Below are 18,064 nucleotides of genomic sequence, written 5' to 3'. Positions count from 1 at the left end.
TGAAAGGGCTTTTGGGAGCCAATATTTTTCTAGTCATTTCATAGAGAGGGCTTGGAGGGTATTGTGATGAGCCTTGGCTTCTCCACAATGCAGAGCAAGTACATTTCTTTAGAGGAGCAGGCAGTTTTGACTGTAATGTTCCACTATTGAGACTAGTGGTTGTCATGGTTCTATGTACTAATGAAACTTTCACTTTATATAATATAATAGAGCCATAACGTTTCATGCATATGTTGTTATTGTAGCTCGACTATTCTAGTTACTTTAGAAATGTATGTAGTTTTAACTTATGCATTTGTGTATGGACTATTCTGTATGTGATTGTATGAATCTTATTGAAACATGTTGTTCATTTAAATCATCACTTTGGATTGTCGACTATTCTTCTTTCCAGTTTCTGATGTCATTTAGCTCCTGTGTTCCTTTTAGGTTGTGTACTATTACAGGCTTCTAAGGGATACACTTCTTTTCCCCCTCCATGTGTTAGAACCTACCCATGCATCTCTCTTGACTGGTTGCAAGGTCACACACTTGCTTCCGACAAGGATATTTTTCTTACCTCTACACGCTATTTCAGTTAAGGCATAACTTTACTATCCACTACAGGGACTCCTACTTCAAATAGTTTGAGGTCTAGTTGGGACTTCTTACCAGGGATATCCCCTGACATGTTGGCGAGTCCAACACCATCAACATTTCTGGCACTAGAAGGAGGTCCAAATGACAAGATGATCTAGGTGGCTCTAGAGACACATAAGACAAAGAGGGCTTATGAGCGCTCGAAAATGAAAGTGTTTAGAATGATGTCATCCCAGAACCAAAGCGTAGATCCCAACATCCTAATCACAGAGGTATGAATGGTTCGTCAATCCAAGCTCGTATGAGGGAGAATGAGCCAGTCAAAGTTTTGGTCAAATTTGGGCTGTGGGCCACGTTTAAGTGTCCTACAATTTGATCGACCCCGAGGTATGAAACCTAGCTCCTGAAATCGGTCGAAATTGCAGCCTTGTTAATTTGCCCAATTTCCCTTATGTGCTAAAGAATTGAAAAAAATACCTTATTTTTTAATTAAAAATTAATAGGAAAATATTATGGTGGCGGGCCACCACCCCCACCACCCCCAAAATCCCCACATAACAAAAATCTAAATTTTTTGGGCCGACGGGCCATCATCCCTGCCAGCCCTCCCGCAACCTTACACCATAAAAATATATTTTTACAGGCTTGGGCCTCCAATTGTCATCACCCAACCCAAATTTATGCACACTATTATGGGGTCGGCACAAGCCACCTCTGGTGGACCCGGTGTTGGCTTATATGGGCCTGAACCAAGTTTGGAAGAGTTATTTAGCCAAAGAAGTCTCGCAGCTATCGGCCCTTTCGGCAACATCCCACGGAGCATGGACTAAGGTCTTACCCGAGGTAGCAGGGGAGGTTGCTGGAACCAGGTTTCTACACCCTTGGGATGTCTTGATATGGTCTGGAGATGTTGTGCACCATTCTGTGGCTTTGTGCCACTCTAACCCACGTAGGTCTGGACCCAGGAACCCCTTAATACTTAGTAATGCATAGTTATAGATTTGATCTATATTTTATGGTCTTTAAGAAAACATTTAACAGAAATAACCAATTCGCGCGCCCAGGAAAAATATATAATTGCATAAACTTATAACATAAGCATACACACATAGATCAAACAGTTATATTAATTAGCCAGATCTGCAGTAATTCAGATTTTACGCAGAATTTCAGATTCAACTTATCTTTATTTAATTCTTTTACCAATACATCGAAATCCGCCCTGCACACTCAGCTGCAGGGGTCTTCGCACACAGCTGCAGACTCTACTAGGGCTTTGTGGACACATCTTTAGAGCCTCTATATACCTACCAACACCCTTGGCTCGGGCTTACAGATGCTTCAAGACATCACTCCTCAAAAACCCATTACAATTTATACCCAAAAACTGCCCTCTATCCATAGAACCTCGCTCTATTTATACATTCCCATGGTCCGTGGAGCATGGGCAAGATGACTTACTTCCTACTATTCTATATTATTTCTTAGGCAGACAACCCTTTGACTTGATCTATTCCATTTTTTGCTCCACATATTCCAAAGTTTTTACAATATTTTTATCCTAATTTATAGGCTCTAAGCCTCCAAAATTGTTACGCGGGGCCTCTGCTATCTAATAGTCCTCCAACACAATCATCATGAATCGTTCCGAGTAAGTTGCTGGAGCGGCGAGACGCACTGCCTACGCTCCGCAGTTCACCTCTCATATTGACGTCCTTCATTTTGCTGCTCCTTCTCTGTCTCCTGCAACGCTTCTTCCAGATCTTGCTTCGTGGTTTCTACCAATTCTCCCAACTGATAATGCTCATTCTTCTCTGCTCGGTTAACACAGAACACCCCCTCATAAGATTTTAGCTCTAGCTAGGGTGGCACATATAGGACCACTTTGTACCAACGCAGCCAATATCTACGTTCATATCTTCCCTTCGCACTATCTGCTGCAGCTTGTGTTGCAATTTTGCAAGTCCATTTTTGTTGTCCACGAGATCCCAATCTTTAGGATACACCAGAGATGACTTGTTAACTACAATTCCACCAATTGGCTCCATATTCATAGTGTTTCGTTTATCCTGTATGGTTCGTTGACATGGGTAAGGCGACGGCATCTGGACCAGTTCTACTTCATTTTTATAAACTTCTGGCACATCCCCTCCCGTCGATGCTGGACTTTGCGTGGTGCCCGCAACTATCCACATCGTATTCTTTCGAAAGCCCAACCTCTTTGGCCACATCACAACTCTTGGCCTTATTCGTGGAGCGTAGATAATGAAAAGTTCCATAGTGACAGGAAGGCACAATAGCTTAAGGTTCTCAGAAGCACAAATTGTTTAGTGAAGGCCTCCCTGTGATTTATAAGTGTTTCAGAATTCAAATTCAGTGGCTCCCACCTTTTCTGGTGTCCACATGTTAAGCTTGTGGTAGATTGTTCTAGATCCAGTTCATACCCTGTTTCTTAATTGCCCGCACCCATTCCCTTTTGCTAGAACTCAAACATCATGTCATGAATAGTGACAACAATGGTCACCTCTCTACTTGTCAACACAGCAACGCATCACCTTCTGTGCAACTGCGACCCTTGTGACAGACCATATCCACATGCACCCCGGTGGTGGCGCAGTGTCACCCCAAACTTCTTTATCATCCCGTGCTCTCTTTCAATTGGATGGAGTGGTGAGACTGTCCTTTGATTGGTTAGTTAGGCAGTCGGCCCGCCCATGTAGAGCTTTAGGCAACTACCATTTACTCGTCCGGGGAAGGGGTCTCCATTGAGCTTAGCAAGCTGGACCACGCCTCCATCTGTAACTTCTTTGACTACATAGGGACCCAACCAATGCATTCGGAGCTTTCCAGGGAATTTCTCGAACTTGCTATCATACAGTAATACTAGATCATTCTCCTTAAAAGTGTGCACCTTGATATGGTGATCATGCCACACTTTCTCTCACTGTTTTTGTACCTGCTGATGGAATCCGGCCAAAATTCGTTACTCCTCAAGTTCCTCCAGTTGTGCAAGTCGTTACTGCAAAGCCCTACGGTTGGCCATGCCTGTTATTGCCACGATTCGCAGACTGGGTATAATATATTCTGTGAACATAATGGCTTCCTTACCATAGACTAACCGGAAAGGTGTCTAGCCTATCAACTTCTTTCACATGGTTCGGTAAGCCCATAGCACAACAAGGATGCGCAAGTCCCAATCGTTTCATTGCATGTTACAAATCTTAGTCAACACAGTTTCCAAAATTGTGTTGAATGCTTCGACGGTCCCATTCACTTATGGGTGGTATGGCATACTCTGTTGATGATATATCTGGAATTCCTCAGTGAGTGTGCTGATCGTTTCATTCAGAAAGTGCGTTCCCCAGTCACTCATTAGAATTTTGGGACATCCAAACCATGTCAACATGTTTTCGAACAAGAATTTCGCCATTGTAGCAGTCGTGTAGTCCTTAACTAGCTGTGCTTCTACCCATCGAGTCAAATATTCTATTGCGGTGATGATATAGCATGTATCCGTCTTCCCTTGAGGTGAAATAGGTCCCACAAAGTCGATTGCCCACTTCTCAAATGGTTGCAGCGTCATCTGTGGATTGAGCAGCATTTCGTCCCTTCGTGATAGTTTCCCAATCCATTGACATATGTCGCAAGCCCGACAGTATGCTTTTGAATCTTGATGTAGAGTTGGCCACCATAGTCCTGCATGAAGAATCTTCTGTGCTGTGGCATGACCCGTATAATTTCCTCTAGCAACCCCTCCATGTGCTTTGGCCAGAACTTGTCCTCGCTCGAATTCAGGTACATATCTGTATAATATTTCATTGTTGCCCATCTTGTAGAGGTCTCCTGCAATAACAGTAAAGTTTATTGCGCGTATTACCAATTCTTTCTTCTGTTGAACGAAATATCCCTGTAGCATGGTTCCTGTGGTTAAGAAGTGAATTATGTCCTCAAAATGGCCATCCATGATGTGCACTGCATACAGTTGTGCATCCGGTAGTTCTTCCTCCAAGTTGGTGGGCTCTTCAATGTTCTCAATTCAAGATAGGTGGTCTGGGCTTGCGTTCAGACATCCTAGCTTTACGACGACTTCGATGTCATATTCTTGAAATAATAATAGCCATCTACAAATGTGCCCCCCCAACACAGGCTTATTCACTAGGTATTTCAACGCTGAGTGGTTAGTATACATCTTAAAGTGTCCTCCAAGAAGATGGTGGTAGTGTTTCTGGAGCACGTATACCATCATCAATCCTTCTCGCTCAGTAATGGAGTAGTTCTTCTCAACCTTTGATAGTCATCGACTTGTGAATGTGATTGGATGATCAATTCCCTCCGCTCCTTCTTGAGTGAGTACCACTCCCAATGCGATACACGACGCGTCAACGTGCACATGAAATTTGATGTCCTATTTCGGAAAGACCAATATAGGGGCTGATGCCATATTTTCCTTAAGCATTTCTAGACTTTTGTTGCATTCCTTATTCCAGCAATAAGTAGCATCCTTCTTCAACAACTGTTCCATTGGTGTCGTGATCTGTCCATAGCTTTCTATGAACTTCCGATAGTAACCAGTGTGTCCCAGTGTGGCACGTAGTTGTTTGATACTTCGCGGTGCTTGCAGATTTAGTATGACAACAATCTTCACTGGATCCACCATCAGACCTTGCTTACAAACCACATGGCCGAGTAGGTTTCCGAAGGGGGCAAGGAAAGTACACTTCTTTAGATTAAGTGCAATCTGGTGTCGTCGGCAAGTATCCAGCTTTAATCGCAAGCTCACGGTATGTTTCTTAACTAGACCATATATGGTCCAATCATCAAGATATACCTCTAAGAACTTGTGTATAAAATCTTTGAATGCAACTACCACAATGTGGGAGAATATCGCCGACGCGTTCTTTAGTCTAAAGGGCATTACCATATACTAAAAATAGCCCCACTTGGTGGTGAACGTTGTCTTATTCCGGTCCTCTGGCGGGATCTTAATCTGGTGGTAACCTGAGAAAGCATCCGTGAATGAGTAGGCTTCTTGTCCTCCCACATTTTCCAATACCTCGTCTATAAATGGTGTTGGAAAGTGATCATTGACACATGCATCATTGGCTTTCTGAGATTGACGCAGATGTAAATTTCACCTTTTTGTTTCTTCTCCTGCACAACCATAGGACTTACCCAATCGGACTCTTCTATCGGTTCAATTATTCCTGCTGCAAGCATCTTGTCCAACTCTTCGCGGACCTTCACTTTGTATTTTGGATTCAACCAGTAAGGTTGCTGCTTAACTGGCTTGGCATCCAGCTTCAAGGTTATCTTCATCATTCCCAGGTAACTGAGGATCCCTTTTAGCTCTGTGATTTTTGTGGTGAATAAGTCTTGATATTCTCGAAGTAGCTCGACCACCATTTCCACCATGGCATCATCCCAATAATCTCCCAGAGTTGCATACTTCGGCTCTTCCTTGGTTCCGATGTTTACTTGTTTCATTTTCAGTGGTGCGGTGATGTATGGATCCTCGATTGTTGGTCCGTGCACTTCACGACTCCACTCTGTTTTTAGAATATCGATGTTTCTAGGGTCATCCTTATCATCTTCTACCTACACATTGTAACATTCTGGGGCTTGGCTCAACTGTCGTGACCAGTCTGGCTGCACAATTTCTTTTGGTTCCGATGGTATTTTGAAGATACTGGCCTTTACCACCTGCAACGCGTCATCCACAGTATCCATCCATTGATCCTTAGAGAGGAAAGTTGACAAAAACCCTTCGCGCAAGATATCCCACTTGCTGATGCCATGTCAGAGCTCTGTTTCAGTATACCAATTCTTTGGGATGACATCCAGGGTATGATAAAATAAGTGTACCCACTCCTCTTAAGGCTCTTCACCATAAGCTTGGACCCATCTAGTTAGGTGCATGCGCGGATCATCACGTACATCATATTTCTCCGTTATGCATAGTTTTGGCCTCCCAAATTGTATCTGCATCATATGCCTATAGTCGCACCAATTCTCGAAGGTTCCTTCATGTGTGCCCACCAATGAGCAGGTGTCGCACGCAATGCCCATTTCAACACATCGAACCGCTAGTGCTCTGGTATTGTGCTTTCAAATTTGAGCAATAATTCATCTACTACTGTCAGCCCATCATACATCGGTAGTTCACGATCCCTAGCTTTAACGCAACACAATGATTTAGTCACCATATTGGAGTTTAACGTGGTTACCCCCTTCAGTCGGTTATGCCATCACTCATATTATTCATCTGAATCTTCCCATGATATTCTTCCTTCCGCTGTCGGATTGTCCCATACTTGATGCCGTGCAGTGATTTTATAAATACAATCTAATTCATCAACACTGCCTCCATCACGCATGGGTTTAGTATAACGTGGTCCTTCAGCCGGGTTTAGTGGAATGACTACGCAGAGTGACTTCTTCTCGAAGATCATTTTCCGCTTATTTAAGTTAATAACTCCATTCATGTCAGTGGCCCAGTCTATTCCTAATAATGCAGGGTAAGGGCTACTTTCATCCACAATTTCGATTACATCGAAGTCCGTTTGGGTGCTCGCGCCTTCTATATCTACCGTAATCCCTTGTAGTCTTCCCATGGGTAGAATCTTTTGTTGATTTTCCATCCTTAATTGAATAGGAGTCCATTGTAGTGTGGGCTTGCCCATGCGCTCCTACATTTGTTTAGGTAGTACATTTGTGTCTGAGCCGAAGTCCAGAATGATCTGATCCATCTCATAGTCACCAATCTGCGTTTTTAACCACATTTCCCGTCCAGTCTGTGACGCATGTTTTCCCAATTTTCGGATTACGTGAGGTTCACTTGACCCTGCGCACCTATTTATCAATTCTTACAAGCTCTTAACCACTCTATTGTTGTGAAGCAGTTTCATGCATGTCTCTAAAAAGGTAGTCAGCATTGAGGGATCCCTTTGTATCTCGGGTTCATCCCTACTACCTAAGGTAGAGACCTCCATGAAGCTCTCCCTAGCTTCCAGACTTGTCTCCTTGTGAACTCCGGCATCCTCGGTTGGTTTTCCCTTATCTTCTCATGTGACCGTGCAACTTCTAAGCACCATATTTACATTGGGATCTTCTTCGCATGGTTTGGACCTCATCATATAGACATTTTGTTTTGTCGTAGGTTGTGCTGCCTTTTTCTCATGAATCTGCGCTATCAGTGTGGGGTAATCTATCAGTTGATGGTCGAATTGTTCACATTAAGGGCATGATATTCTGGTTAGATTGGTGCAATCCTATGCATAGTAACCTGGTCATCCACAGTTGTAATAGATGAGCTACCCACGACCCCTTCCTATCCCCATTCCTTCCCGGCCTTGTCCACGTCCCTGGAACCCATCGCGTGCTATCGCCACAGTTGGATCCTAACCTCGCACCTCAGCCTACATTTTATAGGTAGGTGACTTGTCCATCAATAATTGATAACTACGTCAGTTTCGTTCCTCATGGCCCACCGATCTACAAAAGTTGCAAAATAGCCATTGGGGGGGGTTTGTCTCATGTTATGTAATAGATGGTAGTTACTCATGGCATGTTTTCCTCCCTCCTGACATATCGTGCACCAGAGTGCGGGCGCCATGCTTGGCCCTGCCTGTACCTTTGGTCGCAATGGCGTTGGTCCTCCCACTGTCACATAGTTTGCAAAATACTAGACAATGATCTTTATCGTGACTCTGGCTTCTACACTTTATACACCATACTTCCTCCCAGGCTTCAGGGCGGGGTGCCTGTTCTTGTTTTAACTTCTACATTTCTAGACACTGGTTTTGTATTTGTGTGTGGATTTGCTAAACTCCCAACCCCAGATCCTGTATTGGGGTTTCATGCAATCTCATCGTGGTCTCTAATGCTTCGGCTTGGGTTGAGATCTTTTGCTATGATAGCGTCATCCTTAGATGTGGTGTCAGGGATGCCACAAACCACGCATAGTGTTGCGAATCCGACAGTGTCATGTTCGCCTCACGGATTGTACTTTTCAATCTCTAATCTAGATCCCATGGGGTTTCCCTAGGCATCATTGCGATTTCCTTGAACCCTATGATCGACTGCGTTTTTTATTTCAGCCGGCTAAACTCTTTTTTAATTCGGTTCGGATCTTCATTTTTCCCGCATTGGGTTTATTGCTTGAGTAGTTTAGATAACATTTCAGCACTTCGTCCTGCAACATGCTAACTAAGGTAGCCTTCTTGATGTTATCATCCATTTCTCCATGCACTTCCCATACCACCACTACCACGAACCAAAATTGTTCTGGATCTTCACTTCCTGCTCCTTTGAATACCAGTAGCTGGATCGTGCTCGTCATTCTTAACCTTTGGCTTACGCTTCAGTGTTCTATAAACTCGTATTGCTCCTGACCCAATCAATCTTCAAGCTCTTTTCTTGTAGGATTCTAGTGTCCCAACATCAGATGCCCCTTAGGCAGATCCCAGTCCTGGCAACGTAACCATTTTTTGGCTTATATGGGCCTGACTCAGGTTCGAAAGAGTTATTTAGCCAAACAAATCCTGCAGCTACCGATCCTTTCGCCAACACTCCACGGAGTGCAGACTGAGGTCTCCCTGAGGTAGCAGGGGAGGGTGTTGGAACCAAGTTTCCACACCCTTGGGATGTCTTGATGTGGTCCGGAGATGTCGCACACCGTCCTATGGCTTCACACCACTCTACCCGCGTAGATTCGGACCCAGGAACCCCTTAATACTTAGTAATGCATAATTATAGATTTGATCTATCTTTTATGGTCTTTAAGGAAACATTTAATAGAAATAACCAATTCGAGCACCCAGGGAAAATATAGAATGGCATAAAGTCATATTATACCATATCAAACAGTTATATTAATTAGCCAAATCTGCAATAATTCAGATTTTACACAGAATTTCAGATTCAACTTATCGTTATTTAATTCTTTTGCCAATACATCTAGATCCTCCCTGCGCACTTAGCTGCAGGGGTCTGCACACATAGTTGTGGACTCTACTAGGGCTCTACACACACAACTGCAGAGCCTTTATCTACCTACCGACACCCTTGGCTCGAGCTTATAGATGCTTCAAGACTTCGCTCCTCAAAATCCCATTACAATTCATACCTAAAAACTGCCTTCTACCCATAGAACCTCGCTCTATTTATACATACCCATGGTCCGCGGACCATGGGCAAGCCGACTTACTTCGTGCTCCGCATATTTCAAAGTTTTCACAATATTTTCATCCTAATTTATAGACTCTAAGCACCCAAAATTATTACGCGAGACCTCCGCTACCCAACACCCTGCCCACACCCCGAAATCCATACAACACATAATACGCGACCAGCAGGGGTCGAACCTGCCCGGCCCACGTGGCCGGCCCCCAAGCAGTCGTCCCCAAAACCAAACAATCCCCATTAATACATCACCAAACCACTTAATGCACCTCTAAATGGATACAGGGTTATGGGGGCGAGCCGCCCAATGCGGACCTGACCCCCATTCATAATTCAATTCATTTAAAAACAAAACTATAATGTGGTAAAAATAGGAGGGGCGGGGTTTGACCACCTGACCCCTCCTCAACTAATGCCTCATTTTACCACTGTGCCAACCAACCTATGTGGTAAAGTCCACCTGAAATTTTACATATAACCCTCATTTCATCAGCGTGTCGAGGATGGAGGAGGAACTAGAAGCGAGCACGGATTTCAAGATAGAGGAGGCAGAATCTTTGCATGTAGTTCGAGGCAATGTTTTGCGGGAGGGGTGAATTTTCACTTTGTCATATTTTGACAAATTCCATATGGTTTCAACACTTCTTGGTGCCACGAATGTAATGGTGCTGTCCATTTCTCCATCAGAGATCTAAAATTTTCAGCCATTTTTCAGTATGTAGGTGGAACCATGATTGCTGCAAAAATAGGGAGCGCAACCATGATCCTTGAAATTTTCCTGAGGAGGTAATTTTTCTCCATATCAAAATATAGTCAAGTTTACAATCCTTTTTCATGTTTTCTTGTAGGGATCGCAATGGTGAGGTCAGAACCACCTTTTGAGTTGCATATTTCCAATCCACCCATGGAGCAGAATCTTTAAGGAATCTAGGGGGAATCTAAAAGATTCCTTGAGCCCCAGATCCCCAACTTCTCAGAATTCAAAAATTGGACAATCAATTTTGCACTATTCAACGTCATAAATCTAATGGTGCATTCAGATTTCTCATTCTCTCATTCTATTCTTCAGCCACTTTTATAAGTGGAATGCACGGGTCAACGTCCATGTGCAAGCAGTCATGCGATTGATGCCGTGAGATTGATTGTCCAAGTAGCTTCAACAGTTTGACATATTCTTCTTCAGATGGCACTTGGTTGTGAGGTATATGCAGTGTTCATGTACTTATTTTGCTATGCATTGTGTGCACAGGTCCTTGATTGATGTTTGATGTGGGATCTTGTTTCTTACTCATTTTTATGATCCCTGCTTAATGTGACACAGAATCGCCTATGTGATGTACTTGTTGTCATGATTCATCATGCTATGTTTTGAGACCCCTTTGTTGTATGTTGATGGGATACTCATGTTGTCGTCATGCATGCTTGCATTGAGATCCCTTTTATGCCATGTTGGCGGGATGCTCATCATGCATGAGTCTTGTGTCAAACTGATAGGAGTCTTTTGACTAAGAGTTCCTGTAGTGGAACATCTCTTATAGCCACTCCTGCATGAGGGCATTTTCCTTGTATGATTGTAGCATCATCTCTTATGTACATTATCATTATTGACAACATTTAATGCAGCAACCTACACCATCTTGACACTGGGGCCCGGAGACGTAGTCCCTCCTGGATGAACTCCGTTATCAACGACTTATGTTTTCATGTGCTGATGATTGTCTTATTCCTCTTCTTTATAGCATGCAGATGTATTCATTAATGTTCTTTTAAAAATTTAATTTAACACATCATGAAAGTAAAAGGACTTGGAAGGGTCCTTTGTCACACTTAGACCTGGATCAACTGGTACCAGAGCAGTCTTTGTGTGGATGTGAATTGCAAGGGTGAACAATGGAATGTGCAGCAACAGATGATGAAAAAGAGATTTATGAGACCATGCTCAACATTTCCAAAAGGGTAGAGATAATGGATGAAACTCTACAGAAAGAGACAGAGGAAAAGGAGCGATTGCAGCTTCAATTGCAAGCCACAAAAGAGATCGTGGAAGAAGTAAAGCATAACAAACATAATCTTCAAACAGAGAATGCTGAATTGAAGATGTGTCTACATGAAGGGAATGAGGAAAAACAAATTTTGCTACGATAGCTGCAAGAAAAGGACGAGGCCTTAGAAAAGCTACAGCGTGACCCATGTGAGGTAAAATGTAGTTCCCTGAATTCATGTATGTGTCTTGATGATGATTTCCCTGTTCTTGAAAATCATACCATAGGAATTGGCTCCAATCTATTGAAGAGAATGGGGCATGAAGGAAAAGGCTTGGGAATTAATGGCCAAGGCATTGTCAACCCCATCAAAGTAGAAGAATTACCCTGTCAGGCAGGACTTGGGTATGTCAGAAAGGAAGTTGGGGAATGCGCCGAGATAGCTAGCAAACCACCAACAACAGATGATGAGAAGACATCATCAGTTCTTTCCAAATCGATAGAGGAGGTAAAAGATGTTGATTTCCCTTTGGTTTCATCTTCACATAGTATGATTTCTATTGGATATTTCGAGATCCCAATTACAAGGACAAGCATGAGGCTCCTTACAAGGATGAGGCACAAGGGGGAAGAACAACTTGGTGTTAAAAACCAAGGCATAAATCAACCTTTGGAGGTTGTGCAGAGACCTCAATTTGTAGGCTTGAGATACACCAAAGGAGAATTCTTGAAGGTGTCAGATTCGTTCGAGGCATCGTCAAAATCATCGAGGAAAGAGAATGATGGGAGCACACCCCCATCATCCCATGGAAGTTTCCATGGCAAGGAAAGAGCCAAGGCAAGCTCTCATCACCATAATGAAATCAAAGACAACAAGGGAACGTAACCACTCTTGACATTCAAATTATCATTTTGATTATAATCATGTTGTTAATGATGAACATAAAACATGGCATCGAAAAAGATGTACCTTTTGTGGATTACACAACCATATATTTTCTAAGTGTTGGAAAAGAATGGCAGCACACAAAAGGATGGGACATGAAAGACCCTCTCAACAGCAAGTAAAGAAACATGTTAAGCAGATCTAGAGGAAGAAAGCCTATTGCAGTCATTGTGACATAAGTGGCCATCAAAGAGCCACTTGATGTAGGCTCCATCCATAGCAACGCCTTAAAGACAAAGCGTCTATGTTTGAACTGGGTGAAGTAGTTGTTCGACAAGAAAAACCACCACAAGCAGGTGACCCATTCACAGTAATAAGTAAAAAATGGTTTCTATACATGTTAGCATTCCATGGTCTTACTTTTGTAAATCATTTGCTGCATTTTAAAATGTAAAATTGATGATGTGTTTTCCATCACTTGTTCAATAACAATGATGTCTGGCCTTATTTGGTGTCACATGTTGCACTATGAAAGTGATGTCGTGTTTCCATCACATGTCAAGAAAATAGTGTTTGGCCTTATGATTGTAAATCATGTGTTGTAGTGATGATGTGTTTTCCATCACTTCTTGAAGCAACAATGATAGGTTGGCCTTGTTGTCATAGCTGAGGTCTTGCAACCATCTTGATGTAAAATTGACAATCGAGTATGTGTTATAAACTCGTGGCAAGTGTGGGACACTTGGGTCATTAGTTTTTTGTGAAATTCAAGCATGTAATTTGCAAAAAAATTTACTACAGGTTGCAGAGGTAGCAGGTGTTGGCTCGTTTCTTAGGGCTCCGAAGAAAAAAGGTGAAGGAGATGGAAGGCAGGCCTTTTTAGGACGCTTGTGATACAGACAAGGTGCATAGAAAGTTGCAGATTATTTTTCATGCTTTTGGAGGACCAAAAGCTCCTCAGTGGGGAGGATTAATCTAGATGGATCTAGAGACACATAGGACAAAGAGGGCTTATGAACGCTCGAAAATAAAAGTGTTTAGAATGATGTCGACCCAGGACTAGAGCATAGATCTTGTTGTCCTGATCGTGGAGGTGTGAATGGTTCGTCAATCCGAGCTTGTATGAGGGAGAATGAGCCAGTCAAAGTTTTGGTCAAACTTGAGTTGCGGGCCAGGTTTAAGTGTCCTACAATTTGACCAACCCCAAGGCATGAAACCTAGCTCCCAAAATTGGTCAAAATTGCGGCCTCGTTAATTTGCCCAATATCCCTTATGTGCTAAAGAATTGAAAAAAATACCTTATTTTTAAATAAAAAATTAATAAAAAAATATTATGGTGGTAGGCCACCACCCCCGCCACCCCCAAAATCCCCACATAACAGAAATCAAAATTTTTTGGGCCGACAGGCGGTAACCCCCGTCGGCCCTCCTGCAACCTTACACCATAAAAATATATTTTTACGGGCTCGGGCCTCCAACTGTCATCACCCAACCCAAATTTATGCACACTATTATGGGGTGGGCATGAGCCACCTGTGGTGGACCCGATCCACACCTTGAAATCCATACAACACATAATATGGGACCGGCGGGGGTCGAAACCGCCTGACCCACGCAGTCGGCCACCAAGCGTGCGGCCCCAAAACCAAACACTGCCCATTAATACGTAACCAAACCACTTAACACACCTCCAAATGGATATGGGGTTCCGTGGGCAGGCCGCGCAATGTGGTCCTGACCCCCAATTCATAATTCAATTTGTTTAAAAACAGAACTATAATGTGTTAAAGATAGGAGGGGCGGGGTTTGACCACCTGACCCCTCCTGAACTAATGCCTCATTTTACCACTGTGCCAACCAACCTATGTGGTAAATTTCACCCGAAATTTTACATATAAACCTCATTTCGTCAGTGCGTCGGGGATGGAGGAGGAACCAAGAGCAGGCATAGATGTCGAGACAGAGAAGGCAGAATCTTGGCACGTAGTTCAAGGCAACATTTTGTAAGAGGGGTGAATTTTCACTGTCATATTTGACAAATTTTATATGGTTTTAGCACTTCTTGACACCACAACCGCAATGGAAATGTCTGTTTCTCCATCAAAGTTATGCATTTTTGGCCATTTTTTAGTATGCAGGTGGAACCATGATTGCTGCGAAAATAGGGAGTGGAACCATGATCCTTGAAATTTTCCCGAGGAGGTAATTTTTCTCCATATCAGAATATAGTAGAGTTTACAATCGTTTTTCATGGTTTTCCATAGGGATTGCAATGGCAAGGTCAGAACTGCCTTTTGAGTTGTAGATTTCCAGTCCACCCATGGAGCAGAATCTTTGACGAATCTAGGGGGAATCTAAAATATTCCTTGAACCCCAAATTCCCAACTTCTCATAATTCAAAAATTGGATAATCAATTTTGCACTATTCGACGTCACAAATCTGGCAGTGCATTTGAATTTCTCATTCTCTCATTCTATTCTTCATCCACTTTTCTAAGTGGAATGCAAGTGCCAACATCCATGTGTGAGGAGTCATGCGATTGATGCCATGAGATTGATGGTCTGAACAACTTCAGTAGTTTGACATCCACTTCTTCAGATGGCCCTTGGTTGTGAGGTATATGAAGTGTCCATTTACTTTTTTTTCTATGCATTGTGCTGCACCGGTCCTTCATTGATGTTTGATGTGGGATCCTGTTCGTTACTCGTTTTTATGATTCCTGCTTGATGTAATACGAAATCGCTTATGTGATGTACTTGTTGTCATGATTCATCATGTTATGTTTTGAGACCCCTTTGTTCTATGTTGATGGGATACTCATGTTGGGGGGATGCTCATCATGCATGAGTCTTGTGTCATACTGATAGGAGTCTTTTGACTAAGAGTTCCTGTAGTGGAACATCTCTTAGAGCCACTCTTGTGTGAGGGAATTTTCATTGTATGATCGCGATATCATCTCTTATGTACATCATCACTATTGACAACACTTAATGTAGTAGCCTACACCATCTTGACACCGGGGCCCGAAGATGTAGTACCTCCTAGACGAACTCCGTTATCAACAACATATGTTTTCATGTGTTGATGATTGTCTTATTCCTCTTCTTTACAACATGCAGATGTATTCATTAATGTTATTTTAAAAATTCAATTTAACATATCACAAAATTAAAAGGTCTTGGAAGGGTCCTTCGTCACACCTGGACCTGGATCACAAGATGATTCCTCCAAGTCTATTTTGAATCTTTGCACACCTATCATGTCTTATGTTACACTTCATCCTCTCATATGTATGTCTTATGGAAATTACTTTGAAATCCAAAAGGATTTCTAAAATCTCTTCTCATAGAACACATATGAAGGTGAAGGCGAAACAACATAGCAGAGGCATAATCTTTCCTTTACTAATATATGTGACAGTTGCGAAACCTATGAAAATTACGTGATCTACACATTTTTCACATTCATGTTTCATGGTCACCCATTGCAATGGCTTATCACACTACCCAAAAAATACATTCACTCATTTGGTCACTTTGTTATAGAGTTAGCTAATGATTTCCATAAGTTTGACCATCAAGCACTTAACAAAAAAACTCTTGAATTACGAAAATCCCTTGATGAATCTTTGGCGAATTTATGGAATCACCTTTGTAATATCACATTTCAATTCTCAAAGGATGAAATTGATTGGAAATTTCTCAATGAAATATTTTAGTATCTTCTTCACATATCTGAGAATCCGCATATCTTGGAATCATTCAAACTGACCCCAGCATACCTCGGTGTTAGAGCTGCTAAATCCAAGGTAGACATGGTTGTTGTCACAAGTGACTACCCATCCTCATCTCATCAAACATCTTTACCCTTGCAATGTGAGGAGGGGGAGTATGCACATCTATCTATTGAACTGTCACATCCTCCCACCCCACCTGGTCTTGATTTCTGTGTAGATTTGGCTAGCAAGGTTGTTGGTTTTCATGCGGACTTGTTTCCTCAACCTCCGTCCCCACGTTTTGTTGATCCACTGGATTGTACTGTGTTGTGTTCTCCCATACTGGACTCCACACTTTTTGTTCACGAGGATCAAGTTGTCGACAAAGTTGGTGTTGGGAAAACAACTTGCATTATCATTTATGATGAGTATGTGTGGGAATCTGAAGAAGAGCCTTTGGTGAAGGATGACCTCCTTCTGTCTGCACCTCATCCGGTCTTCCCCAAAATCTTTAGTGATTATCCCATTGCTAATTTTCCATGTGAGAATTCATTCCCAGATGCATCTACTTTTAATCATTCAAAGAATACACGAGATGTGAGTATGTCATTGCATAGTGGAGATGACACATTTGTGCTTTAGAATCAACTCAATATTTGATCTATCAACACAGAGGGTGAAAATTCTTGCTTCTCATTAACTCCTTTGTACGACTCATCATATCATGGTGATGCTAATGAAAATATCAAATTTTATGATCATGGTCACTGTGGTCTATTTTCTCCTTCATCTGATCATGATGTTGATTCATTCATTGTTGAACTTTCTAAGCCACCTACCTTCTATGATCTACCTACCGAGGAAGTGGAAAACCCACAAGTTGTCAAGGCACTTCAGCCCGATCTAATGCTTGTGCTAGGTCCTCACTGTCTTGAGGTCAATTCCACTCCAGATAAGAAATTTGTTGAAACACCCAAGGCTCCTCATCACTCTCCTGTTTACATTGAAGATTAATCTAGTTCATAGAATTCACATCCTCCACCTGAATCACCTGAACCCATCACTTATGCGTTGGAGGAATCATACACAACGATCACTCTTACTAAACGTAAGTTTTCTTCTCATTTGTCACGATCAAAAGAGTGTGCATGTTTGTCGTCTACGCACAGTGTGATGCATAACCATGATATGTCTACAAATGCCTATCTTGCACTTTTATTATTTTCTTTTCTGTGGATATTTTTAAAGTCGAAGTTTGTTGGTCTTCATGGTTATATATTTCTTGTTTGTTGGTTTACACATTTATCTTTCTCATAAACCACACCTTCACCAACATGGTTCAACCAATGTGTTGATGGAATCATTGGAAATATCACTTTATGTGAAGAGGCCCATGCATTGCTTAGTTTAGGAGTAGGAATAGTGTTTTTATCCATGTTTTTCTTTGTTTGAATGCTTGCTTTGCTTACTTTTTTTGCATTTATTTTTTTCTTGATTTTCTTTCTCACTTTGATTTAATTTACATTTTGTCCTTTGCTTTCTATTTGTTTGCTTGTTTTTCACCCATAGGTTTAGTTTCACATGAAACCGTGTGTGGCTCTTAAGGCAAGCAAGGTAAAGTACAAGAGGACTTGTACTGCTATGAAAACCTGGTTATCTATTGTCCTCTATTTTTATGAAAGATCTTGTTGTCTTCAGTTGATGATAACCTAATCGAAAAT

This window comes from Pinus tabuliformis, chromosome 8, assembly GCF_031772625.1.
Source record: "Pinus tabuliformis cultivar Carrire ecotype Pingquan chromosome 8, CPIR1, whole genome shotgun sequence".
In the NCBI taxonomy this organism is placed as follows: domain Eukaryota; kingdom Viridiplantae; phylum Streptophyta; class Pinopsida; order Pinales; family Pinaceae; genus Pinus; species Pinus tabuliformis.
This window is presented reverse-complemented; position numbering follows the sequence as displayed.